General features: G+C 46.8%; 1 long non-coding RNA gene across 4 annotated transcripts; it reads left to right on the forward strand.

The window, feature by feature from the left end:
* The first annotated feature begins 5,669 nt into the window (after positions 1 to 5,669).
* LOC127911486 (uncharacterized) lies at positions 5,670 to 6,349 on the forward strand. Of its 4 annotated transcripts, none has more exons than XR_008078711.1 (3): positions 5,670 to 5,975; positions 6,017 to 6,100; positions 6,307 to 6,349. It is a non-coding gene; the product is annotated as an uncharacterized LOC127911486 (long non-coding RNA). The 4 variants fall into 4 exon arrangements; XR_008078710.1 differs by having other exon boundaries at positions 6,265 to 6,307; XR_008078709.1 differs by lacking the exon at positions 6,307 to 6,349 and adding an exon at positions 6,223 to 6,265.
* The last annotated feature ends 20,822 nt before the right edge of the window (positions 6,350 to 27,171 follow it).

Consider the following 27,171-nt stretch of genomic DNA (forward strand, 5'->3'; position numbering starts at 1 on the left):
CAGGACCATTCATACAACCAGGGCTCATTCATCCAACCCAGGACCATTCATACAACCAGGGCTCATTCATCCAACCCAGGACCATTCATCCAACCCAGGACCATTCATACAACCAGGGCTCATTCATCCAACCCAGGACCATTCATCCAACCCAGGACCATTCATCCAACCCTGGACCATTCATACAACCGAGGACCATTCATACAACCAGGGCTCATTCATCCAACCCAGGACCATTCATCCAACCAGGGCTCATTCATCCAACCCAGGGCTCATTCATCCAACCCAGGACCATTCATCCAACCCTGGACCATTCATACAACCGAGGACCATTCATACAACCAGGGCTCATTTTTCCAACCGAGGACCATTCATCCAAGCAGGGCTCATTTATCCAACCGAGAACCATTCATCCAAGCAGGGCTCATTTATCCAACCGAGAACCATTCATCCAAGCAGGGCTCATTTATCCAAGCAGGGCTCATTTATCCAAGCAGGGCTCATTTATCCAAGCAGGGCTCATTTATCCAACCGAGGACCATTTATCCAGCCAACGGTACGTCTATTGGAGAACATTCATCCAACCGTGGATCATGTGTCCGAACAGGTTCAAAGTTTGCCATATATAAATGCACAGCAATACAATTCCACTATTCACAACCTCGGTCGGTATAATGAATTCCCAGTTATTGAAGAGTTACAAGCACGACATAACCGAGAGGCTATTCGCTGGTGAGGTCCTGACACAAAAGACCCCGATGGTGAGAATCTACTCAGGTCTTATCACAGTAAGATCAATCCATAAGGTCATCGAACACTGCCTCAAGACCGAGGAACGGGCGGAGAGATTCCTCAAAGTTTTACGTGAGAGACTTACAGTATATGATGACCTGAAAACACAAGGACCTCTGGGAAAGTTTGGTGATATGTATAGTGAAATCAAGGCCTGGAATGCATCATCACCTGCTCATAGACTAAAGCACTTTTGTGTGTTTCTTTCAGTCAGGACAGATCCTCCCGCCATGGAATTGACAGAAGAGGTGTGCACCGCACTCGGTCATCAGGTCCGCGATCCACGGTCCATGACTATGCTACCCTCTTATAACCAGAGGATCATGTATAGACGTACTGATATTTCATGATCAACTGCTTCCCGAAGAATATGCAGAGTTCTGGGTAAACGGCAATGATGACAATGCTATGATTATGCAACTAGAAGACATGTGCAGTGACACTACCATCCCTGAACCGACCCAACAGTTCATCTCTTTGTTTAACATGCATGTGTTTGACAACTAGAAGACATGTGCAGTGACACTACCATCCCTGAACCGACCCAACAGTTCATCTCTTTGTTTAACATGCATGTGTTTGACAACTAGAAGACATGTGCAGTGACACTACCATCCCTGAACCGACCCAACAGTTCATCTCTTTGTTTAACATGCATGTGTTTGACAACTAGAAGACATGTGCAGTGACACTACCATCCCTGAACCGACCCAACAGTTCATCTCTTTGTTTAACATGCATGTGTTTGACAACTAGAAGACATGTGCAGTGACACTACCATCCCTGAACCGACCCAACAGTTCATCTCTTTGTTTAACATGCATGTGTTTGACATTCCGAACATGATGTTTATTATGAAAGATGTCTTTGTGTTTTGCGTAGTAACACCCGGGTCCAAACCAAATGTGCATCTGTGTATTTTATTCCTTCTGTAGCTCAGTTGGTAGAGCATGGCGCTTGTAAGGCCATGGGTAGTGGGTTCGATTCCCGGGACCACCCATACGTAGAATGTATGCACACGTGACTGTAAGTCGCTTTGGATAAAAGCGTCTGCTAAATGGCATATATTATTATTATTATATTATTATTATATATTATTTTACAACCAAAAATGACACGTTGAAGTGAAAATACCTGTTTTGATCGTTCCTTTATTAGGATGGGAGTCCTTGTTCATGTCAAAGTAAGGAGGTGTTTTCTTACTTTGTGTGTTTATTTATACGGATATCATTAAAGGCCAATCGGATGACAGGCACCCTATAAAAGATGGATCCCTATCCTGAAGTTTACAAAATGGAAAGTGCACATTCCAAATATGTCTCTGTTTTATTGTCTTGTTGTCTTGTTGTCGGGTTGATTCAATGAGCTTGAAGGATATAGCAAAAGGCATCGCACATACACTTGAAAGTATGTTATGTTATTGCAATTAGAAAAAGTTGTTTAATATATAAACATTTTTCTGGTCTTCACGAAGGCCCTAGTTGCGCACTGAAGATACACACCTGAGGCCCCTCAGGGGTGCGTGCTCAGCCCCCTCCTGTACTCCATGTTCACACAAGGACCCTCATGAGGTTCCAAGATGGGATGAAATCATGAGCCTTATAACTCATCTTATAACTAATTTTCGAGTTTAAAATAGCAATTTGTGGAAACATGGCACAAAAAACACTCTCAGAGACAGTCGAGGTGATAGACTTTATTGTACACAACACACACTGTATACAGATCACATTATCCATAGAACTGGAGCATTCGTAGCCTTACCTTCTATGTAGACATCATTGACATCAAGATCCCATACGTCACTGCACATTACATTTCATAGGTCTACAGCGAGTCGTCACAGTCAAAGCGGACTGCACAGTCACTTTCGAGTCATTGGCAGCTGCAATGTGTTAGAGCACTCGGAACCTATCCTCACTTGAAGCCAGCTCCCTAAACTGAAGCTTGGGTGGGCGGTTGTCGGGAAAGGCAAACAGCAGCTTCCTGAAGGTCAACATGTGCATATCTAAATCCTCTTGTTGTCTAGCCTCATAGTAGTGCCCTCGCGTCCACACGCCATCAGCACGGCCACCAGGTTCGAGTCGTTTCCGCTGTAGCAGCGTGGGCACACTGCATGTCTAAACGTGTTCCTCATGGTAGCTCTTGTTGTCTTGGGAGCCTCATAGTCGCCACAAAGTCTCGAGTCCCTCAGGCCTGTCTATCCAGCTATCGGCCTGGGATCAGCGGACAGCCACGCCAGGAGGTTTCAGATCTTCGTCAGAACGTCCTGGCTCTCCTGGTACTCTTCTCAGGTCTGGCGTGTTGGCCTCTGTGCAACGACACCAGGTCATCGACACGTGTTCCTCAATGTTAGAGGTTCACTTGTTATATAGTCTAGGAGGTTTCGACAAAAGTTCCCCTACAAAGACACTCAACCGAGATTCCCTCAGGAGGTTATCCAGCTCTAGGAGGTTAACTGGGATTCCCTCTAGGAGGACAGCTCACGCTCAGGAGGTTTCAGATTCCATCTAGGTTATCAACCGAGGTTCCTCTAGGAGTTTATCGTCCTGGTTCCCTCTGGTTACTCTTCTCAGGTCTGGCTGAGTCCTGGCTCTCCAGGTACTTCTGGTGCAACGACACCAGGTCATCGACCGAGGTTCCCTCTAAGAGGTTATCGACCGAGGTTCCCTGTAGGAGGTTATCGACCGAGATTCCCTCTAGGAGGTTATCGACCAAGGTTCCCTCTAGGAGGTTATCGACCGAGATTCCCTCTAGGAGGTTATCGACCGAGGTTCCCTCTAGGAGGTTATCGACCGAGATTCCCTCTAGGAGGTTATCGACCAAGGTTCCCTCTAGGAGGTTATTGACCGAGGTCCATCTAGGAGGTTATCGACCGAGGTTCCCTCTAGGAGGTTATCGACCGAGGTTCCCTCTAGGAGGTTATCGACCGAGGTTCCCTCTAGGAGGTTATCGACCGAGGTCCCCTCTAGGAGGTTATCGACTGAGGTTCCCTCTAGGTTTTCGACCGAGGTTCCCTCTAGGAGGTTATCGACCGAGGTTCCCTCTAGGAAGATTTCTAGGTCTCTAGGAGCTCGTCCTTGGACGAGTCTCCCTTCGCGCCGGTCACTAGAAAGAACTTGTTTGTCATACCCATGTCGGCCAACAGCTTCATCACGGTGTATTCTATGGCGCACAGATTACGTTTACAGAACTCTATGTCAGGTACAGGGGGGGAGGTTTAGTCTGATCACCCTCGTGGCTTCTGAGCTCCCACGCCGTCCTTTACAAGCACTACACACCGGCTGCCTGCATTTTCCGAGATGTAACCATGCTTACTATGGACGCCTGCGAATCACCCTCTATGTAGTCACTGTCCGTGACTTTGTGGATTACCATGAGATGTTCTATCAGAGTCCAATCCTGTCGCTGGCACGGTCTGTCGATCAATTCAAATGGCGCCAGGTGAGGTTTTGCGAGCATCGAGTGGATAGCCTTGTGTTTCAACCCCATTTTGGTCAACATAATAATCTGCACCGTGTACGTGGTGACCGTGGTGCTGACTTCGACCGTCCTAAAGGGGAAGCATGAACGAATCCTGGTTGATGTTCAGAGAGACATCCCCGAGGCTGTGACCATACCCTCTTCAGCCCGAGACTACATGAGCAGAAGCACCAACCCTTACAATTCACAATCCAGCTTCATGAAAGGAACCCGAGCCTCTCTGATGTCTCCGCCTCCACCTGAGCTGAGAAACAAAGGGAGCCTAGAGCTAGGAACGCACCCGAACCGCACGCCCTACAGGCTGACAGCCTGCGGGTTTCCTGACAGCTTGGTCAATTGTTATGGCTTATTATATTATAATTATCAAGGAACCCTGAGTGTGTCGTGTGTTGTGGTTACAGCCCCGTTGTCAGGAGATGCATCAGCAATACACAAAAGCAGTTGACCTGACACGGCGCTTCAGAAGAAATGAATTCTCCTTGGAATGAGTTGTTATGTTACACATGTTATCTTTTTGGGCTTTGTTATTAGTTCTCTGAACTGAATAATACACTGGACACGACAAGGGAAACAATGGTCTAAATGGCAGAATTAGGCTCCTGTGTGATTGGACGATCCCCTTCTGTGTTTTCTCACTTGTCACATATGTAGATGTGTGTGTCGTGGATCAATATGTGGTACCTATGTGAATAAGGAACCAAAGAGTGCCTCTTTATTGACACACACACGTTCAACTGAAAATAATATGAATAAGAACATAGAAAGCATTCACAGGTTTAGGGACATATTAAACTGTACAGGACCATTCTTTATTACGACCAGATACGGCAGACTGTGTCCAGACACTCAATCTTGAAGACAGAGGGCATCTAGCGAATGACAGAGATGCGCGTTATTACTTTCGTAATGACAAAATGGGTACCGCAGAAATGAGAAAAGAATCACATCAAGACTATCAGTGGAATATGAGGAGCAGAATGAACGTTTCCCGGAGTCTGAAACGAACAAGGTTGTGATGCAATCAAAGAGACAGTACAGTCAAAACAAGGGGTTGTGAGAGTGTGAATGGACTATGTGTGCTTCAGAGATAGATAAGTGTTCTCTCGGTAACTTCCCATTATAATCGCCCTTCCTATCAAGCTGACTACTCTTGTGCACTGTCACAGTGTAGTGCACATCACCGTTCAGGCGCTTTATATCAGACTCTCCACGACACCACCAACGTGACTGGGTACGGAGCGAGGATCGAGTTGAGAAGAAGAACAAAACCAAGAAGAGATCAACAAGAAACAACAAGGGAGGCATGCTTGTCATATTGGACGTGGGTTGCAGCCAACACCGAAATTAGAGCCTGCAATATCTAGGTTTGGATGGAGGCTACACCAATTAGAGCCCGCAATATCTAGGTTCGGATGGAGGCTACACCAATTAGAGCCCGCAATATCTAGGTTCGGATGGAGGCTACACCAATTAGAGCCCGCAATATCTAGGTTCGGATGGAGGCTACACCAATTAGAGCCCGCAATATCTAGGTTCGGATGGAGGCTACACCAATTAGAGCCCGCAATATCTAGGTTCGGATGGAGGCTACACCAATTAGAGCCCGCAATATCTAGGTTCGGATGGAGGCTACACCAATTAGAGCCCGCAATATCTAGGTTCGGATGGAGGCTACACCAATTAGAGCCCGCAATATCTAGGTTCGGATGGAGTCTACACCATTAGAGCCCGCAATATCTAGGTTCGGATGGAGGTTACACCAATTAGAGCCCGCAATATCTAGGTTCGGATGGAGGCTACACCAATTAGAGCCTGCAATATCTAGGTTCGGATGGAGGCTACAATTAGAGCCCCAATATCTAGGTTCGGATGGAGGCTACACCAATTAGAGCCCTTAATATCTAGGTTCGGATGGAGGCTACACCAATTAGAGCCCGCAATATCTAGGTTCGGATGGAGGCTACACCAATTAGAGCCCGCAATATCTAGGTTCGGATGGAGGCTACACCAATTAGAGCCCGCAATATCTAGGTTCGGATGGAGGCTACACCAATTAGAGCCCGCAATATCTAGGTTCGGATGGAGGCTACACCAATTAGAGCCTGCAATATCTAGATGTCTATAGAGGGTCACCGGGATGGTCAGGCTCACATCCCAGTATTTACAAACAGCTTCCTCAGCAAACCGTCTCATGGTTTAGTATCTAGAAGTCATACTCAGGCGTTCACACCAAGCCCCTCGGATGGAGGCAGACCTCTCCTATCCTCTCCTACATAACCCGACATCTACCCCAAGATCCCCCCTAATCGACTAACGCAATGTCCGCTTGGTACTACTGCCGCCGCCTGAAAAATAGGACCCTGACAGATCACGAGAAGGAAAACCTGGACCGTGTCACCGTGAGATCCGTCATCCACAACAGGAGTAGATGTAATGACAGGACCCCAGGACAGTCCCTTCACCAGACCCATGTATGTGGGGTTGATGCACTACCACCATCTCGACGCACAAATCAGCCATGATCGCGTGCTACGCCTACCCGACAGTGAAAAGCTTGTACGACTATCCCGATGAGACACGTGCAATTTGCAGCAGCGCAGCGAGTCGTCCACGCATCATGATCAGCTGTCAATTGCAGGGAGGAGAGGACAAGAGTAAAGGGAAAGAAATGACAAGCTAAGAGACATCATGACAAGAGAAGCCCAAAAGTAAAGAAGATGATCGTCATCACAGTACATCCACCAGTAATGACCTGGACCTGGGACCCATATTCATCACAGTACATCCACCAGTACTGACCTGGGACCCATAGTCATCACAGTACATCCACCAGTACTGACTTGGGACCCATATTCATCACAGTACATCCACCAGTAATGACCTGGGACCCATAGTACAGTACATCCACCAGTACTGACCTGGGACCCATAGTCATCACAGTACATCCACCAGTACTGACCTGGGACCCATATTCATCACAGTACATCCACCAGTAATGACCTGGACCTGGGACCCATATTCATCACAGTACATCCACCAGTACTGACCTGGGACCCATAGTCATCACAGTACATCCACCAGTACTGACCTGGGACCCATATTCATCACAGTACATCCACCAGTAATGACCTGGACCTGGGACCCATATTCATCACAGTACATCCACCAGTACTGACCTGGGACCCATAGTCATCACAGTACATCCACCAGTAATGACCTGGACCTGGGACCCATATTCATCACAGTACATCCACCAGTACTGACCTGGACCTGGGACCCATATTCATCACAGTACATCCACCAGGACATCCACCAGTACATCCACCAGTACTGACCTGGGACCCATATTCATCACAGTCATCCACCAGTAATGACTGGACCTGGGACCCATATTCATCACAGTACATCCACCAGTACTGACCTGGACCTGGGACCCATATTCATCACAGTACATCCACCAGTAATGACCTGGGACCCATATTCATCACAGTACATCCACCAGTACTGACCTGGACCTGGGACCCATATTCATCACAGTTCATCCACCAGTAATGACCTGGGAACGATATTCATCACAGTACATCCACCAGTACTGACCTGGGACCCATATTCATCACAGTACATCCACCAGTGAAAGGACATATTTGACCTGGACCATCAGTTCAGTGAGCCATCATGCCGTTACACGGCAAACAGCCATCGTTGGAAACAAGCAACATCACGAGATTGACTTGACCGCGATCGAGCAACAGCTGAGCCTCATCTCTTGAATCATGACACCGTGCCTGTACAGCATGTATAGTAAATAGTCAGTCTTGCCAAGCAACTTTCCCAATTCACTCTGTGGGGACCGGCGATATGTAATGAATTCACTCTGAGGGGACTGGAGATATGTAATGAATTCACTCTGAGGGGACTGGAGATATGTAATGAATTCACTCTGAGGGGACCAGGGATATGTAATGAATTCACTCTGAGGGGACCGATATGTAATGAATTCACTCTGAGGGGACCGATATGTAATGAATTCACTCTGAGGGGACGGCGATATGTAATGAATTCACTCTGAGGGGACTGGAGATATGGAATTCACTCTGAGGGGACTGGAGATATGTAATGAATTCACTCTGAGGGGACCAGGGATATGTAATGAATTCACTCTGAGGGGACCGGGGAATTCACTCTGAGGGGGATATGTAATGAATTCACTCTGTGGGGACCGGGGGGACTCTGAGGGGACCGGGGATATGTAATGAATTCACTCTGAGGGGACCGGGGATATGTAATGAATTCACTCTGAGGGGACCAGGGATATGTAATGAATTCACTCTGAGGGGACCGATATGTAATGAATTCACTCTGAGGGGACCGGGGATATGTAATGAATTCACTCTGAGGGGACTGGAGATATGTAATGAATTCACTCTGAGGGGACCAGGGATATGTAATGAATTCACTCTGAGGGGACCGATATGTAATGAATTCACTCTGAGGGGACCGATATGTAATGAATTCACTCTGAGGGGACCGATATGTAGTGAATTCACTCTGAGGGGACTGGAGATATGTAATGAATTCAATCTGAGGGGACCGATATGTAATGAATTCACTCTGAGGGGACAGATATGTAATGAATTCACTCTGAGGGTAACCGATATGTAATGAATTCACTCTGTGGGGACCGGGGATATGTAATGAATTCACTCTGAGGGGACTGGGGATATGTAATGAATTCACTCTGTGGGGACCGGGGATATGTAATGAATTCACTCTGAGGGGACCAGGGATATGTAATGAATTCACTCTGAGGGGACTGGAGATATGTAATGAATTCACTCTGTGGGGACCGGAGATATGTAATGAATTCACTCTGAGGGGACTGGAGATATGTAATGAATTCACTCTGTGGGGACCGGGGATATGAAATTAATTCACTCTGAGGGGACCAGGGATATGTAATGAATTCACTCTGAGGGGACCGGGATATGTAATGAATTCACTCTGTGGGGACCAGGGATATGTAATGAATTCACTCTGAGGGGGGACTCTGTGGGGACCGGGGATATGTAATGAATTCACTCTGAGGGGACTGGGGGGACTCTGTGGGGACCGGGGATATGTAATGAATTCACTCTGAGGGGACCAGGGATATGTAATGAATTCACTCTGAGGGGACTGGAGATATGTAATGAATTCACTCTGTGGGGACCGGAGATATGTAATGAATTCACTCTGAGGGGACTGGAGATATGTAATGAATTCACTCTGTGGGGACCGGGGATATGAAATTAATTCACTCTGAGGGGACCAGGGATATGTAATGAATTCACTCTGAGGGGACCGGGGATATGTAATGAATTCACTCTGAGGGGACTGGGGATATGTAATGAATTCACTCTGTGGGGACCGGGGATATGTAATGAATTCACTCTGAGGGGACCAGGGATATGTAATGAATTCACTCTGAGGGGATCGGGGATATGTAATGAATTCACTCTGAGGGGACCAGGGATATGTAATGAATTCACTCTGAGGGGACCGGGGATATGTAATGAATTCACTCTGAGGGGACCGGGGATATGTAATGAATTCACTCTGAGGGGACCGGAGATATGTAATGAATTCACTCTGAGGGGACTGGAGATATGTAATGAATTCACTCTGAGGGGACTGGAGATATGTAATGAATTCACTCTGAGGGGACTGGAGATATGTAATGAATTCACTCTGTGGGGACCGGGGATATGTAATGAATTCACTCTGAGGGGACCAGGGATATGTAATGAATTCACTCTGTGGGGACCGGAGATATGTAATGAATTCACTCTGTGGGGACCAGGGATATGTAATGAATTCACTCTGAGGGGACCAGGGATATGTAATGAATTCACTCTGAGGGGACCAGGGATATGTAATGAATTCACTCTGAGGTGACCGGGGATATGTAATGAATTCACTCTGAGGGGACCAGGGATATGTAATGAATTCACTCTGAGGGGACCAGGGATATGTAATGAATTCACTCTGAGGGGACCAGGGATATGTAATGAATTCACTCTGAGGGGACCGGGGATATGTAATGAATTCACTCTGAGGGGACTGGAGATATGTAATGAATTCACTCTGAGGGGACTGGAGATATGTAATGAATTCACTCTGAGGGGACTGGAGATATGTAATGAATTCACTCTGAGGGGACCGGAGATATGTAATGAATTCACTCTGAGGGGACTGGAGATATGTAATGAATTCACTCTGAGGGGACTGGAGATATGTAATGAATTCACTCTGAGGGGACTGGAGATATGTAATGAATTCACTCTGAGGGGACCGGAGATATGTAATGAATTCACTCTGAGGGGACTGGAGATATGTAATGAATTCACTCTGAGGGGACTGGAGATATGTAATGAATTCACTCTGAGGGGACTGGAGATATGTAATGAATTCACTCTGAGGGGACTGGAGATATGTAATGAATTCACTCTGTGGGGACCGGGGATATGTAATGAATTCACTCTGAGGGGACCAGGGATATGTAATGAATTCACTCTGAGGGGACCGGGGATATGTAATGAATTCACTCTGAGGGGACCGGGGATATGTAATGAATTCACTCTGAGGGGACCGGAGATATGTAATGAATTCACTCTGAGGGGACTGGAGATATGTAATGAATTCACTCTGAGGGGACTGGAGATATGTAATGAATTCACTCTGAGGGGACTGGAGATATGTAATGAATTCACTCTGTGGGGACCGGGGATATGTAATGAATTCACTCTGAGGGGACCAGGGATATGTAATGAATTCACTCTGTGGGGACCGGAGATATGTAATGAATTCACTCTGTGGGGACCAGGGATATGTAATGAATTCACTCTGAGGGGACCAGGGATATGTAATGAATTCACTCTGAGGGGACCAGGGATATGTAATGAATTCACTCTGAGGGGACCGGGGATATGTAATGAATTCACTCTGAGGGGACCAGGGATATGTAATGAATTCACTCTGAGGGGACCAGGGATATGTAATGAATTCACTCTGAGGGGACCAGGGATATGTAATGAATTCACTCTGAGGGGACCGGGGATATGTAATGAATTCACTCTGAGGGGACTGGAGATATGTAATGAATTCACTCTGAGGGGACTGGAGATATGTAATGAATTCACTCTGTGGGGACCGGGGATATGTAATGAATTCACTCTGAGGGGACCAGGGATATGTAATGAATTCACTCTGTGGGGACCGGAGATATGTAATGAATTCACTCTGTGGGGACCAGGGATATGTAATGAAATCCCTCCCTCTGTCCCTCCCCCCCTCCCTCTGTCCCTCCCTCCCTCCCTCTGTCCCTCCCTCCCTCCCTCTGTCCCTCCCTCCCTCTGTCCCTCACTCTGTCCCTCCCTCTGTCCCTCCCTCCCTCTGTCCCTCCCTCTGTCCCTCCCTCCCTCTGTCCCTCCCTCTGTCCCTCCCTCTGTCCCTCCCTCTGTACCTCCCTCTCTCCCTCCCTCTGTCCCTCCCTCCCTCTGTCCCTCCCTAACACCCTCCCTCCCTCTCTCTGTCCCTCCCTAACACCCTCCCTCCCTCCATCCCTCTGTCCCTCCCTCCCTCTTCCCTCCCTAACACCCTCTGTCCCTCCCTCTGTCCCTCCCTAACACCCTCTGTCCCTCCCTTCCTCTGTCCCTCCCTCTGTACCTCCCTCCCTCTGTCCCTCCCTCCCTCCCTCTGTCCGTCCCTAACACCCTCCCTCTGTCCCTCCCTCTGTCCCTCCCTCCCTCTGTCCCTCCCTCTGTCCCTCCCTCTGTCCCTCCCTCTGTCCCTCCCTCTGTCCCTCCCTCCCTCCCTCTGTCCCTCCCTCCCTCCCTCTGTCCCTCCCTCTGTCCCTCCCTCCCTCTGTCCCTCCCTCCCTCTGTCCCTCCCTCCCGCTGTCCCTCCCTCTGTCCCTCCCTCCCTCTGTCCCTCCCTCTGTCCCTCCCTCTGTCCCTCCCTAACACCCTCCCTCCCTCTATCCCTCCCTCCCTCTGTCCCTCCCTCCCTCTGTCCCTCCCTCCCGCTGTCCCTCCCTCTGTCCCTCCCTCTGTCCCTCCCTCTGTCCCTCCCTAACACCCTCCCTCCCTCTATCCCTCCCTCCCTCTGTCCCTCCCTCCCTCTGTCCCTCCCTCCCTCTCTCCCTCCCTCCCTCTGTCCCTCCCTCCCTCTGTCCCTCCCTAACACCCTCTGTACCTCCCTCCCTCCCTCCCTCTGTCCATTCCTCCCTCCCTCCCTCCCTCTGTCCCTCCCTCCCTCTGTCCATTCCTCCCTGCCTCTGTCCCTCCCTCCCTCTGTCCATTCCTCCCTCCCTCCCTCCCTCCCTCCCTCTGTCCATCCCTAACCCCCTCCCTCCCTCCCTCCCTCCCTCCCTCCCTCCCTCCCTCCCTCCCTCCCTCCCTCCCTCCCTGTCCCTCCCCTTCCTCTGTCCATGTCCATCCCTAACCCCCTCCCTCTTTACGTCCCTAACACCCTCCCTCCCTCCCTAACACCCTCCCTCCCTCCCTAACACCCTCCCTCCCTCCCTAACACCCTCACTCCCTCCTCCCTCCCTAACACCCTCCCTCCCACCCTCCCTCCCTCCTCCCTCCCTAACACCCGCCCTCCTTCCTTCCCTCCCTCCCTAACACCCTCCCTCCCTCCCTAACACCCTCCCTCCGTCCCTAACAACCTCCCTCCCCCTCCCTCCCTAACACCCTCCCTCCCTCCCTAACAACCTCCCTCCCCCTCCCTCCCTAACACCCTCCCTCCCTCCTCCCTCCCTAACACCCTCCCTCACTCCCTAACAACCTCCCTCCTTCCTTCCCTACCTCCCTCCCTCCCTAACACCCTCCCTCCCTCCTCCCCCTCCCTCCCTCCCTAACACCCTCCCTCCCTAACACCCCCTCCCTCCTCCCTCCCTCCCTCCCTAACTCCCTCCCTCCCTAACACCCTCCCTCCCTCCTCCCCCTCCCTCCCTCCCTAACACCCTCCCTCCCTAACACCCCCTCCCTCCTCCCTCCCTCCCTCCCTAACTCCCTCCCTCCCTAACACCCCCCCCTCCCTCCTCCCTCCCTCCCTCCCTAACTCCCTCCCTCCCTCCCTCCCTAACTCCCTCCCTCCCTAACACCCTCCCCCTCCCTAACACCCATATTCACCCTCTGCCCCTCATCCTCTACTTTACCCCAGTGTCTAAAATTCTTTGAGATGAAAAATGTGTCCCTTCAGTTTTTCCTCTGTATTCATGCAGCAGACGGTCCTGTTCTGTCGCTCCAGTCAATGTGCAGGAAATGACAAATGGGTGTTGAGAAGGGGGTGCTGACTCTCTCACATACAAGAGATCTCAGTGATCTGATCATCTGGCAGGCTGCGTGTTGTGGGGTGGCGTGTGTGTGTGTAAGTGTGTGTGTGTGGTGCTTTTGTTTCTGTGTGTGTGTGGTGAGTGTGCCTGTGTGTGTTGCGTATGTGTCTATGTGTGGTGCGAATGTGTCTGTGTGTGTGTGTGTAGTGCATGTGTGTGTGTGTGTGTGTGTGTGTGTCGTGTCACCGTCTCATCACAGTGACAGCAGTTTTGAATCAATCTTCTCCACCCACTCGCATACCACCATCCGCCCTGCCGTCACTACTGTACCAAGAGGAGCAGACGTCTGTCTCCCTCAAACTCTCTTTCTCTGACTCATTGTGTGTGTGTGTGTGTGTGTGTGTGTGTGTGTGTATGTGTATGTGTGTGTGTGTGTGTGCGCGTGCGTGCGTGCGTGCGTGCGTACGTGCGTGCATGTGTGTGTGTGCGCGTACACCACATTTCATCCTTCATAATCATTTCTGCCTGTGAGAGTTAGATAGAAGAGAGTGTAAACTCTACAAGTACTCTGTTTTGTACATTTTAAAGTTCCACTTTGTGGAAGTACACCTTGTCCTTGGGTAGGAAAGCTGATCTTGGATCAGTTTTTAGATCCATCGTATTACTATGAAATTATTAGCGAGGCAGCGTAGCCTAGTGGTTAGAGCGTTGGACTAGTAACCGGAAGGTTGCAAGTTCAAATCCCCGAGCTAACTGCCCCTGAACAGGCAGTTAACCCACTGTTCCTAGGCCGTCATTGAAAATAAGAATATGTTCTTCTTAACTGACTTTTCTGGTTAAATAATTGTAAAAAATATTTAAGTCAGCAAGAACCTATAGAATAGCTACAATTAAAACTGCGGTTAACTTACAATTTTTGAAGGTAATTCAGTTCTTAAAATGACAAGTAAATATGCATTGGAGACAGTAGATATCTTTACAGAACAAAGAATATTTATTTAGAAGAATTAAAAGAAAGAATCAGGATTAAGTAATGGAACGTACAGGATGATTGAATATAACGGAGATTGTAAAATGATGTTGCATTGTGATCAGACACGGAATAAGGGGTTAGAGGTCAAACTTTTGCTGTTGTTGTTTCAGAATGAAACAAGGTAGTGGTTAGGAGAGTGATTATTCAAAGTAACAGCCAACAGGTTACGACTGTCATATTCAAATCAGGGAAAAGAAAGATGAGATGGAGCTGGATACTCTGGGTGTATTTCCTGTCTGGAACCAACCGGATGAACTCTCAGAGAGTCAGAAAACAAAGCATTTCAGAAGTCCAGTATCTCCAGGTGATGACAGCAACCATATGGCCGGTCGCCTTCCGAACACAGGTGGCGGTAATCCGTTTCAGGTCCTGGAACCATGGAGAGGTTAATTAAGAGGTTTATTAAGCCTCTCGTCAGGAGAGCTTTGAATCCAGTGATCGAGTCCGCCCCCATTCTTCACATGCATTGTTCTGTGATCTGAGCAGCCAATCAATCAATCAATTGTCCAAAGTAAAGGTATTTTGTATACTCTCATAATGTGTCCGTGTGAAGACTGTGTGGTTGCACAGATACCAAACAGCATACCTTTTTGTGGTCCACGTTAGGGTAATACCTGTTAATTAGTGAGGGTAATACCTGTTAATTAGTGAGGGTATACCTGTTAATTAGTGAGGGTAATACCTGTTAATTAGTGAGAGAAATAGGTGTTAATTAGTGCGGGTGACACCTGTTAATTAGTGAGGGTAGTAGCTGTTCATTAGTGAAGGTAACACCTGATAATTAGTGAAGGTAATAACTGTTATTTAGTGAGGGTGATAGCTGTTAATTTTGAGGGAAAAGGTGAAGTGTGGGTGACACCTGTTAATATAGGTGTTAATTAGTGAGGGTAATAGCTGTTAATTAATGTTAATTAAGGTAATATCTGTTAATTTAGGGTATTATCTGTTAAAGGTATACTAATAAGTGAGGGTATTAGCTGTTAATTAGTGAAGGTAATAACTGTTATTTAGTGAGGGTGATAGCTGTTAATTAATGAAGGTAATATCTGTTAATTAGTGAGGGTAATAGCTGTTAATTAATGAAGGTAATATCTGTTAATTAGTGAAGGTAACACCTGTTAATTAGTGAAGGTAATATCTGTTATTTAGTGAGGGTGATAGCTGTTAATTTGTGAAGGTGAAAGCTGTTAATTCATGAGGGTAATAGCTGATAATTATTGAAGGTGTTAGCTGTTAATTAGTGAAGGTAATACCTGTTATTTAGTTAGTGTAATATCTGTTAATTAGTGAGGGTAATAGGTAATACCTGCTGTTAATTTAGTTAGTGTAAAGTTAATTAAGATAGCTGTTAATTAGTGAAGGTGGCTGTAATACCTGTTAATTATTGAGGTAATAGCTGTTAATTTGTGGGGGTAATAACTGTTAATTAGTGAAGGTAATATCTGTTAATTAGTAGCTGTTAATTAGTGAAGGGTTAATTAGTGATGGTAATAGCTGTTAATTAGTGAAGGTAATAGCTGTTAATTAGTTAGCTGTTAATTAGTGAAGGTGATCTGTTAATTAGTGAAGAAAGGTTAATTTTTGAGGGCTGTTAATTAGTGAAGGTAATATCTGATATTTAGAAGATAGCTGTTAATTTGTGAAGGTGATAGCTGTTAATTCATGAGGGTAATAGGATAATTATTGAAGGTGTTAGCTGTTAATTAGTGAAGGTAATACCTGTTATTTAGTTAGTGTAATATCTGTTAATTGGTGAGGGTGATAGCTGTTAATTAGTGAGTGAAATCTGTTAATTAGTGAGGGTAATACCTGTTAATTAGTGAGGGTATTACCTGTAATTAGTGAAGGTAATATCTGTTAATTAGTGAGGATAATACCTGTTAGTTAGTGAAGGTAATATCTGTTAATTAGTGAGGGTAATAGCTGTTAATTAATGAAGGTAATATCTGTTAATTAGTGAGGGTAATAGCTGTTAATTAGTGAAGGTAATATCTGTTAGTTAGTGAGGGTGATAGCTGTTAATTTGTGAAGGTGAAAGCTGTTAATTCATGAGGGTAATAGCTGTTAATTATTGAAGGTGTTAGCTGTTAATTAGTGAAGGTAATACCTGTTAATTAGTGAAAGTAATATCTGTTAATTAGTGAGGGTAATAGCTGTTAATTCGTGAAGAAGATAGCTGTTAATTAGTGAAGGTGATACCAGTTAATAAGTGAAGGTAATATCTGTTATTTAATGAGTGTAATATCTGTTAATTAGTGAGGGTAATAGCTGTTAATTAGTGAAGAAAATAGCTGTTAATTAGTGAAGGTGATAGCTGTTAAGTAGTGAGGGTAATAGTTGTTAATTAGTGAGGGTAATAGCAGTTAATTAGTGAAGAAGATAGCTGTTAATTAGTGAAGGTGATAGCTGTTAAGGAGTGAGGGGAATAGATTATCCTAAAACGTGGTCTTATTACACAACATCTTAATTAACCATCTCATTTAAATCTGTTTACAATGTTTCCTTGAAGAAATCATATTTTTCTGAAGCACTGTGTGCAGTTCTTATCTTTCTAATTGAGAAACTCCTTGACTGAGCTGTAGTCATCCTCAGTCCTCATCGGAACCCAGCTGAGTGTCTGGCAGTCTGAGTGCCATTTGGTTTCTGAATCTGATTTATTAGGATCCCCAATAGCCGACGCCAATGGCAACAGCTAGTCAGAGTCTGGGGCTCTGACAAATAACGACACAAAAAGGCCTTTACAATTTATATTAACATGTAGACATTACTACAAATAAAGACAAACACGTGTATATATATTTAACAAAACAATACAATTAAAGAATAACAATGTGTGGGTGATGTGTATTAGTTACACGTGCCTGTGAGTACATACACACATCTAGTAGGTCACATGGGGAGAGAGGCGTTGTGTCGTGAGGAGTTGCTTTATTCGTTTTTGTGAAACCAGGTTTGCTGTTCACTTGAGCAATTTGAGATGGAAGGGAGTTCCATGCGATCATGGCTCTGTAAAGAACTGAATGTTTCAGTGAATTTTCTGTGGACCAGGGAACTGTGAAAAGACCCAAAGTGTGTGTGTCAGTGCTGTGTGTAAGTTGACTATACAAACAAATTGTAAGTAAAATGTGATTTAAATTTTAAAAAGGAGATAGTAACACGATAAAATGGGGTGGCAGGTAGCCAGTGGTTAGAGACAGGTAGCCTAGTGGTTAGAGACAGGTAGCCTAGTGGTTAGAGACAGGTAGCCTAGTGGTTAGAGACAGGTAGCCTAGTGGTTAGAGACAGGTAGCCTAGTGGTTAGAGACAGGTAGCCTAGTGGTTAGAACAGGTAGCCTAGTGGTTAGAGACAGGTAGCCTAGTGGTTAGAGACAGGTAGCCTAGTGGTTAGAGACAGGTAGCCTAGTGGTTAGAACAGGTAGCCTAGTGGTTAGAGACAGGTAGCCTAGTGGTGGTTGGGCCAGAAACCTGAGACAGGTAGCCTGAGTGGTTATTCTGGAGAACAGGTAACCCAGTTCCTAGTATCCAGTGTGTCTCATGTCCAGGTGTCTCAGTATTCACCACTAGCTCCAGGTCCAGGTGTCTCAGTATTCACCACTAGCTCCATGTCCAGTGGAAGTCTCAGTATTCACCACTAGCTCCATGTCCAGGTGTCTCAGTATTCACCACTAGCTCCATGTCCAGGTGTCTCAGTATTCACCACTAGCTCCAGGTCCAGGTGTCTCAGTATTCACCACTAGCTCCATGTCCAGTGGAAGTCTCAGTATTCACCACTAGCTCCATGTCCAGGTGTCTCAGTATTCACCACTAGCTCCATGTCCAGGTGTCTCAGTATTCACCACTAGCTCCAGGTCCAGGTGTCTCAGTATTCACCACTAGCTCCATGTCCAGTGGAAGTCTCAGTATTCACCACTAGCTCCAGGTCCAGGTGTCTCAGTATTCACCACTAGCTCCATGTCCAGGTGTCTCAGTATTCACCACTAGCTGCATGTCCAGGTGTCTCAGTATTCACCACTAGCTCCATGTCCAGGTGTCTCAGTATTCACCACTATGTCCATGTCCAGGTGTCTCAGTATTCACCACTAGCTCCATGTCCAGGTGTCTTAGTCTTCAACACTAGCTCCATGTCCAGGTGTCTTAGGCTTCAACACTAGCTCCATGTCCAGGTGTCTTAGTCTTCACCACTAGGTCCATGTCCAGGTGTCTTAGTCTTCACCACTAGCTCCATGTTCAGGTGTCTCATTATTCACCACTATGTCCATGTCCAGGTGTCTCAGTATTCACCACTAGCTCCATGTCCAGGTGTCTTAGTCTTCAACACTCGCTCCATGTCCAGTGGATGTCTCAGTATTCACCACTAGCTCCATGTCCAGGTGCCTCAGTATTCACCACTAGCTCCATGTCCAGGTGTCTCAGTATTCACCACTAGCTCCATGTCCAGGTGCCTCAGTATTCACCACTAGCTCCATGTCCAGGTGTCTCAGTATTCACCACTAGCTCCATGTCCAGGTGCCTCAGTATTCACCACTCGCTCCATGTCCAGGTGTCTCAGTCTTCAACACTAGCTCCATGTCCAGGTGTCTTAGTCTTCAACACTAGCTCCATGTCCCGGTGTCTCAGTCTGTGACCTGGCTCCAGGCCCAGTGGGTTTTTCATGGTGGGGATCTTTTAAGACCCAGCTGGAATTGCTTGGCCAGTACTTAGTGGGTCTTTAAAGGACCCCATGTTAAAACCACATCTGTGTCGTTTTGGTTGGTGGTTTATTTGTTAGTTCCTTTTTTTCTGTTGAGTAATGATTTTTGGTTTCTTATTGTGGGGAAGGTAACAACGTGTGTTAATGGACGTGTACTCTCAGGACCTTTAGGAATGACATCATTATTCCTTGGCAACCATCAGACTTCCTGGATAAATGATGTCTGAGGATCGATTAAGTTCTGAATGGGTTAGAGTGTGTGCGTGTGTGTGTGTGCGTGTGTGTGTGCAGTGTTGACCGCGTAAAGGGCACGGTGTGGGCGATGGAAGGCCTTCTTACCAGATAATTTCAACCACTTAATGGTTTGACATGAATTAATGGTGGCCATACAGTGAATTAGATATAGATATTATTATGACATATTATTGTATCCTTCACCCAGAAATGCAACCTTTGAACCCACTGTTTCTAAGTATGCAAAGTGCCTTGCACCTGAGAAAATTGGAGCACAGAGCTGTTGCAGTAAGACTCTTAATCAAAGTATATTTGTATTTTTTTATTTAACCTTTCTAGGCAAGTCAGTTAAGAAAAAAATATGATTTACAATGACGACCTATGAAGCGGTGCACGGAGGGCCGTTCTGAGGCCTGCACGGAGGGCCGTTCTGAGGCCTGCACGGAGGGCCGTTCTGAGGCCTGCACGGAGGGCCGTTCTGAGGCCTGCACGGAGGGCCGTTCTGAGGCCTGCACGGAGGGCCGTTCTGAGGCCTGCACGGAGGGCCGTTCTGAGGCCTGCACGGAGGGCAGTTCTGAGGCCTGCACGGAGGGCCGTTCTGAGGCCTGCACGGAGGGCCGTTCTGAGGCCTGCACGGAGGGCCGTTCTGAGGCCTGCACGGAGGGCAGTTCTGAGGCCTGCACGGAGGGCCGTTCTGAGGCCTGCAAGGAGGGCCGTTCTGAGGCCTGCACGGAGGGCCGTTCTGAGGCCTGCACGGAGGGCCGTTCTGAGGCCTGCACGGAGGGCCGTTCTGAGGCCTGCACGGAGGGCCGTTCTGAGGCCTGTACGGAGGGCCGTTCTGAGGCCTGCACGGAGGGCCGTTCTGAGGCCAGAACGCATGGCAGTTCTGAGGCCTGCACGGAGGGCCGTTCTGAGGCCTGCACGGAGGGCCGTTCTGAGGCCTGCACGGAGGGCCGTTCTGAGGCCTGCACGGAGGGCCGTTCTGAGGCCAGAACGCATGGCAGTTCTGAGGCCTGCACGGAGGGCCGTTCTGAGGCCTGCACGGAGGGCCGTTCTGAGGCCTGCACGGAGGGCCGTTCTGAGGCCTGCACGGAGGGCCGTTCTGAGGCCAGAACGCATGGCAGTTCTGAGGCCTGCACGGAGGGCCGTTCTGAGGCCTGCACGGAGGGCCGTTCTGAGGCCTGCACGGAGGGCCGTTCTGAGGCCTGTACGGAGGGCCGTTCTGAGGCCTGTACGGAGGGCCGTTCTGAGGCCTGTACGGAGGGCCGTTCTGAGGCCTGCACGGAGGGCCGTTCTGAGGCCTGTACGGAGGGCCGTTCTGAGGCCTGTACGGAGGGCCGTTCTGAGGCCACTTCTCAGATGCCTACTTCGTTTGTACAAATTTAGAGGCATACATCAATATATCCTTCATCTGGAATATTACCACAATTGTTGACATAATATGACACAAACCACATAAAAAACAATGCAACATTTATTGAAAACTATGGCGGCTCGTTTTGAGCTGAAGCGAGAGAAAAGGTACTCTGACTTCAGAATGAACATTTGCCCAATCACATTTAATATGTTGCCAGACTACAATATTCTATTTTGATACGTTTGGTACGTTAATAAATACATACTGCCTAGAATCTCCAGCTGGTAGCAAGCTAGCCAACCACAAAGAATTGTTAGCTAGCTAGCTAACCACAAAGAATTGTTAGCTAGCTAGCTAACCACAAAGAATTGGTAGCTAGCTAGCTAACCACAAAGAATTGGTAGCTAGCGAGCCAACCACAAAGAATTGGTAGCTAGCTAGCTAACCACAAAGAATTGTTAGCTAGCTAGCTAACCACAAAGAATTGGTAGCTAGCGAGCCAACCACAAAGAATTGGTAGCCAGCTAGCTAACCACAAATAATTTGTAGCGAGCTATCTAACCACAAAGAATTGGTAGCTAGCTAGCTAACTACAAAGAATTTGAAGCTAACGTTGGCCCTCTACCTTTTATAACAACATTAGTCGTTTTTTTTACATGTACGACTAGCTGGCTAGCTATTAATACGATTCACAGTTGATAATTATAAAGTTGCTTGCTTTTGCTTTGTGTAGTTATCTTGTTTAGTCTGTATTGGTCACAGGAGTGCAGTAGCACAGGAGCAGTAGCACAGGAGTGCGTAGTGCTTCTCAAATGTAATGTTTCAAATGTAATGTTGTAAAAAATGTAATGTTGTAAACGTTCTCAAGAGAACGTTCTTTGGAGAATGAACTCGGAGCACGAGAGTATGGAGCATGGTAGTATGGAGCATGGTAGTATGGAGCACGAGAGTATGGGAGCATGGTAGTATGGAGCATGGTAGTATAGCACATTGAGAAACATCCACTGTTGTTGATTCTTACTGTTTTATTCACACTCACAGGGCCCTGCACACACACACTGACACTTCAACACACACAGAAACACATCATTTGCTCACACACACATAGTTGGTGACCGGCCGGCTCGATTCAGTCTATTGTTGCAAAATTAGGAATTGTGTTTTTTACATTGGATAAAAGTAGAGACTCAGAGCTAGAAAATTGTACTGTTTATAATACACTACTGTTGAGGAACAACGGGAAAGTAATTTTGCTTTGAAAGTTAATAAACTTGTAACCTCACTTTTGAGAAAATGGGCCATGAATGTTTTTGATGCCTACTGGAGAGCTCTTCTCTGTCTACACCCATTCGGCATCGTTCACACCCTCTCAAGCTTTAGCCCCACCCATTCAGCATCGTTCACACCCTCTTAAGCTTTAGCCCCACCCATTCAGCATCGTTCACACCCTCTCAAGCTTTAGCCCCACCCATTCAGCATCGTTCACACCCTCTTAAGCTTTAGCCCCACCCATTCAGCATCGTTCACACCCTCTTAAGCTTTAGCCCCACCCATTCAGCATCGTTCACACCCTCTTAAGCTTTAGCCCCACCCATTCGGCATCGTTCACACCCTCTTAAGCTTTAGCCCCACCCATTCAGCATCGTTCACACCCTCTTAAGCTTTAGCCCCACCCATTCAGCATTGTTCACACCCTCTTAAGCTTTAGCCCCACCCATTCAGCATCGTTCACACCCTCTTAAGCTTTAGCCCCACCCATCTCTTTAAGGATTCACATGTGAGGCAATGAACTTAACAACCAAGGGTTTCAAGACTATAGGCTGGATTATACAACGGGTGTGCTCTGGAGTGCCTGAGTGTGATCTGGGCGTTTGTAAACTCAGAGCGTTGTCAGATCGTCTGTTCGTAAATTAAAAGTGTTTCGTTCTCGGAACGCTCAGATGGGCACACTCGACGCTCTTGCTGAGGAGTAGGGTTGATCCGGACGTTCTGACCTAATAACTGTAGTCAAGCACCCAAGCTAACTAACGTTGGCTAGCTTGCTAGCTACTTCCAGACACGAATAAGGGAACAGCTCACTGACCATTTTACCCGCCACAGCAGAGCTGAACTGCAACTGTGCTGCTGGCAACAATTTAATAGCTATTTTCTGCCTAAGTTTACTGACACCGGCCATTTTTAACGGGTTTGTAAATTCATCAGTTATTCTGTGCTCTGGCACACTCAAACCAGAGTGCTCTGAAATTGGAGTAGATATCATAAATAAAGGTGAAATAAAATTTAATTAAAATAAACATTCTGTTGAAATAGTTACTTGCGTAGTGGAGTGTTTTGTATAGACATGTAGCAAGCTCGCTAGACAATGAACCATAATCCCAACTCATAACAGTACCACCCTGGATGAATCGGCAGGTAGCTAACCGACCAGGGTCAATGTTGTCTAGCTAACATTAGGCTATAACTAGCAATGCAAATGGCTCTGAGATATGAATATACTATACATGTAACATTAGCTATCTAGCTACTTCCAGACACAAATAAGGATGAATATATGAATATACTATACATGTAACATTAGCTAGCTAGCTACTTCCAGACACAAATAAGGATGAATATATGAATATGCTATACATGTAACATTAGCTAGCTAGCCATCCAGCTAACGGATGCCTAGGTTGCTCTTAGTTTGAAGATGTAATCCAGGTGTTTTATACAACAGCCTGTCACCGGATTAAGAACAGTGAAATGTGTTCTCTTTTTGACTCCGTCTACATATTTGCAATCAAACGCCAGCATTTCCTCCATCTCCTTAGCTATCATACTCTAATTCCACTGATTTCAGACCTCGGTCCTCCAGAAAGTGGAGAGCAACACTTATACAGCTCTACTATGTGATGTCTTTATAAAAAGCTGTTGCCTAGTTACCTGACCCCTGTACATATCTACCTCCATCACTCCAGTATCCCTGTCACCTTACCCCTATACATATCTACCTCCATCACTCCAGTATCCCTGTCACCTATACATATCTACCTCCATCACTCCTGTATCCCTGTCACCTGACCCATATACATATCTACCTCCATCACTCCAGTATCCCTGTCTCCTTCCCCCTATACATATCTACCTCCATCACTCCAGTATCCCTGCACATTGTTAATATGGTACTGACCCTGTATATAGTCACATATCATATCTACCTCCATCACTCCAGTATCCCTGTCACATTGTATACATATCTACCTCCATGACCCAGTATATAGTCTCCTGACCCCTCTACATATCTACCTCCATCCCTCCAGTATCCCTGTCTCCTTCCCCCTATACATATCTACCTCCATCACTCCAGTATCCCTGTCTCATTCCCCCTATACATATCTACCTCCATGACCCAGTATATATAGTCTCCTGACCCCTCTACATATCCACCTCCATCACTCCAGTATCCCTGCACATTGTTACATATGGTACCTCCTGACCCTGTATCCCTAGTCACCTTCCCCCTATACATATCTACCTCCATCCCTCCAGTATCCCTGTCTCCTTCCCCCTATACATATCTACCTCCATCACTCCAGTATCCCTGTCACATTGCTAATATACATATCTACCTCCATCCTGTATATAGTCACCTGACCCCTCTACATATCTACCTCCATCCCTCCAGTATCCCTGTCACCTTACCCCTATACATATCTACCTCCATCCTCCAGTATCCCTGTCACCTTCCCCCTGTACATATCTACCTCCATCACTCCAGTATCCCTGTCACATTGTTAATATGGTACTGACCCTCCTGTATATAGTCACCTGACCCCTATACATATCTACCTCCATCCCTCCAGTATCCCTGCACATTGTTAATATGGTACTGACCCTGTATATAGTCACCTGACCCCTCTACATATCTACCTCCATCCCTCCAGTATCCCTGTCACCTTCCCCCTGTACATATCTACCTCCATCACTCCAGTATCCCTGCACATTGCTAATATGGTACTGACCCTGTATATAGTCACCTGACCCCTCTACATATCTCTACCTCCATCACTCCAGTATCCCTGCACATTGTTAATATGGTACTGACCCTGTATATAGTCACCTGACCCCTCTACATATCTACCTCCATCCCTCCAGTATCCCTGCCCATTGTTAATATGGTACTCCATCCCTCCAGTATCCCTGTCACCTGACCCCTATACATATCTACCTCCATCACTCCAGTATCCCTGCACATTGTTAATATGGTACTGACCCTGTATATAGTCACCTGACCCCTATACATATCTACCTCCATCACTCCAGTATCCCTGTCCCCCTTACCCCTATACATATCTACCTCCATCACTCCAGTATCCCTCACATTGCCATGGTATCCCTGTATATAGTCACCTTCCCCTATACATATCTACCTCCATCACTCCAGTATCCCTGCACATTGTTAATATGGTACTGACCCATATAGTATCCCTGTCTCCTTCCCCCTATACATATCTACCTCCATCACTCCAGTATCCCTGCACATTCCCCCTAATACATATCTACCTCCATCACCCTGTATATAGTCACCTTCCCCTATACATATCTACCTCCATCACTCCAGTATCCCTGCTAATATGGTACTGACCCCTTGACCCCTGTACATATCTACCTCCATCACTCCTGTATCCCTGTCACCTTGTTAATATCTACTCCATCCCCCTGTATATAGTCACCTGACCCCTATACATATCTACCTCCATCACTCCTGTATCCCTATCCCTGCACATTGCTATCTACCTCCTCACCCAGTATCCCTGTCACCTGACCCCTGTACATATCTACCTCCATCCCTCCAGTATCCCTGTACATTGTTAATTTGGTACTGGAACTGACCCTGTATATAGTCACCTGACCCCTCTACATATCTACCTCCATCCTCCAGTATCCCTGCACATTGTTAATATGGTACTGGAACTGACCCTGTATATGGGTCACCTGACCCCTATACATATCTACCTCCATCCTCCAGTATCCCTGCACATTGTTAATATGGTACTGGTACTGACCCTGTATATAGTCACCTGACCCCTGTACATATCTACCTCCATCCCTCCAGTATCCCTGTACATTGTTAATATGGTACTGACCCTGTATATAGTCACCTGACCCCTCTACATATCTACCTCCATCACTCCAGTATCCCTGCACATTGTTAATATGGTGGAACTGACCCTGTATATAGTCACCTGACCCCTATACATATCTACCTCCATCACTCCAGTATCCCTGCACATTGTTAATATGGTACTGGAACTGACCCTGTATATAGTCACCTGACCCCTCTACATATCTACCTCCATCCCTCCAGTATCCCTGCACATTGTTAACATGGTACTGACCCTGTATATAGTCACCTGACCCCTATACATATCTACCTCCATCCCTCCAGTATCCCTGTACATTGTTAATATGGTACTGGAACTGACCCTGTATATAGTCACCTGACCCCTCTACATATCTACCTCCATCCCTCCAGTATCCCTGTACATTGTTAATATGGTACTGACCCTGTATATAGTCACCTGACCCCTGTACATATCTACCTCCATCCCTTCAGTATCCCTGCACATTGTTAATATGGTACTGGAACTGACCCTGTATATAGTCACCTGACCCCTCTACATATCTACCTCCATCACTCCAGTATCCCTGCACATTGTTAATATGGTACTGACCCTGTATATAGTCACCTGACCCCTATACATATCTACCTCCATCACTCCAGTATCCCTGCACATTGTTAATATGGTACTGGAACTGACCCTGTATATAGTCACCTGACCCCTCTACATATCTACCTCCATCCCTCCAGTATCCCTGCACATTGTTAACATGGTACTGACCCTGTATATAGTCACCTGACCCCTATACATATCTACCTCCATCCCTCCAGTATCCCTGTACATTGTTAATATGGTACTGGAACTGACCCTGTATATAGTCACCTGACCCCTATACATATCTACCTCCATCACTCCAGTATCCCTGCACATTGTTAATATGGTACTGACCCTGTATATAGTCACCTGACCCCTGTACATATCTACCTCCATCCTCCAGTATCCCTGCACATTGTTAATATGGTACTGACCCTGTATATAGTCACCTGACCCCTCTACATATCTACCTCCATCCCTCCAGTATCCCTGTACATTGTTAATATGGTACTGACCCTGTATATAGTCACCTGACCCCTGTACATATCTACCTCCATCCCTTCAGTA

This window comes from Oncorhynchus keta, chromosome 24, assembly GCF_023373465.1.
Source record: "Oncorhynchus keta strain PuntledgeMale-10-30-2019 chromosome 24, Oket_V2, whole genome shotgun sequence".
Lineage (NCBI taxonomy): Eukaryota > Metazoa > Chordata > Actinopteri > Salmoniformes > Salmonidae > Oncorhynchus > Oncorhynchus keta.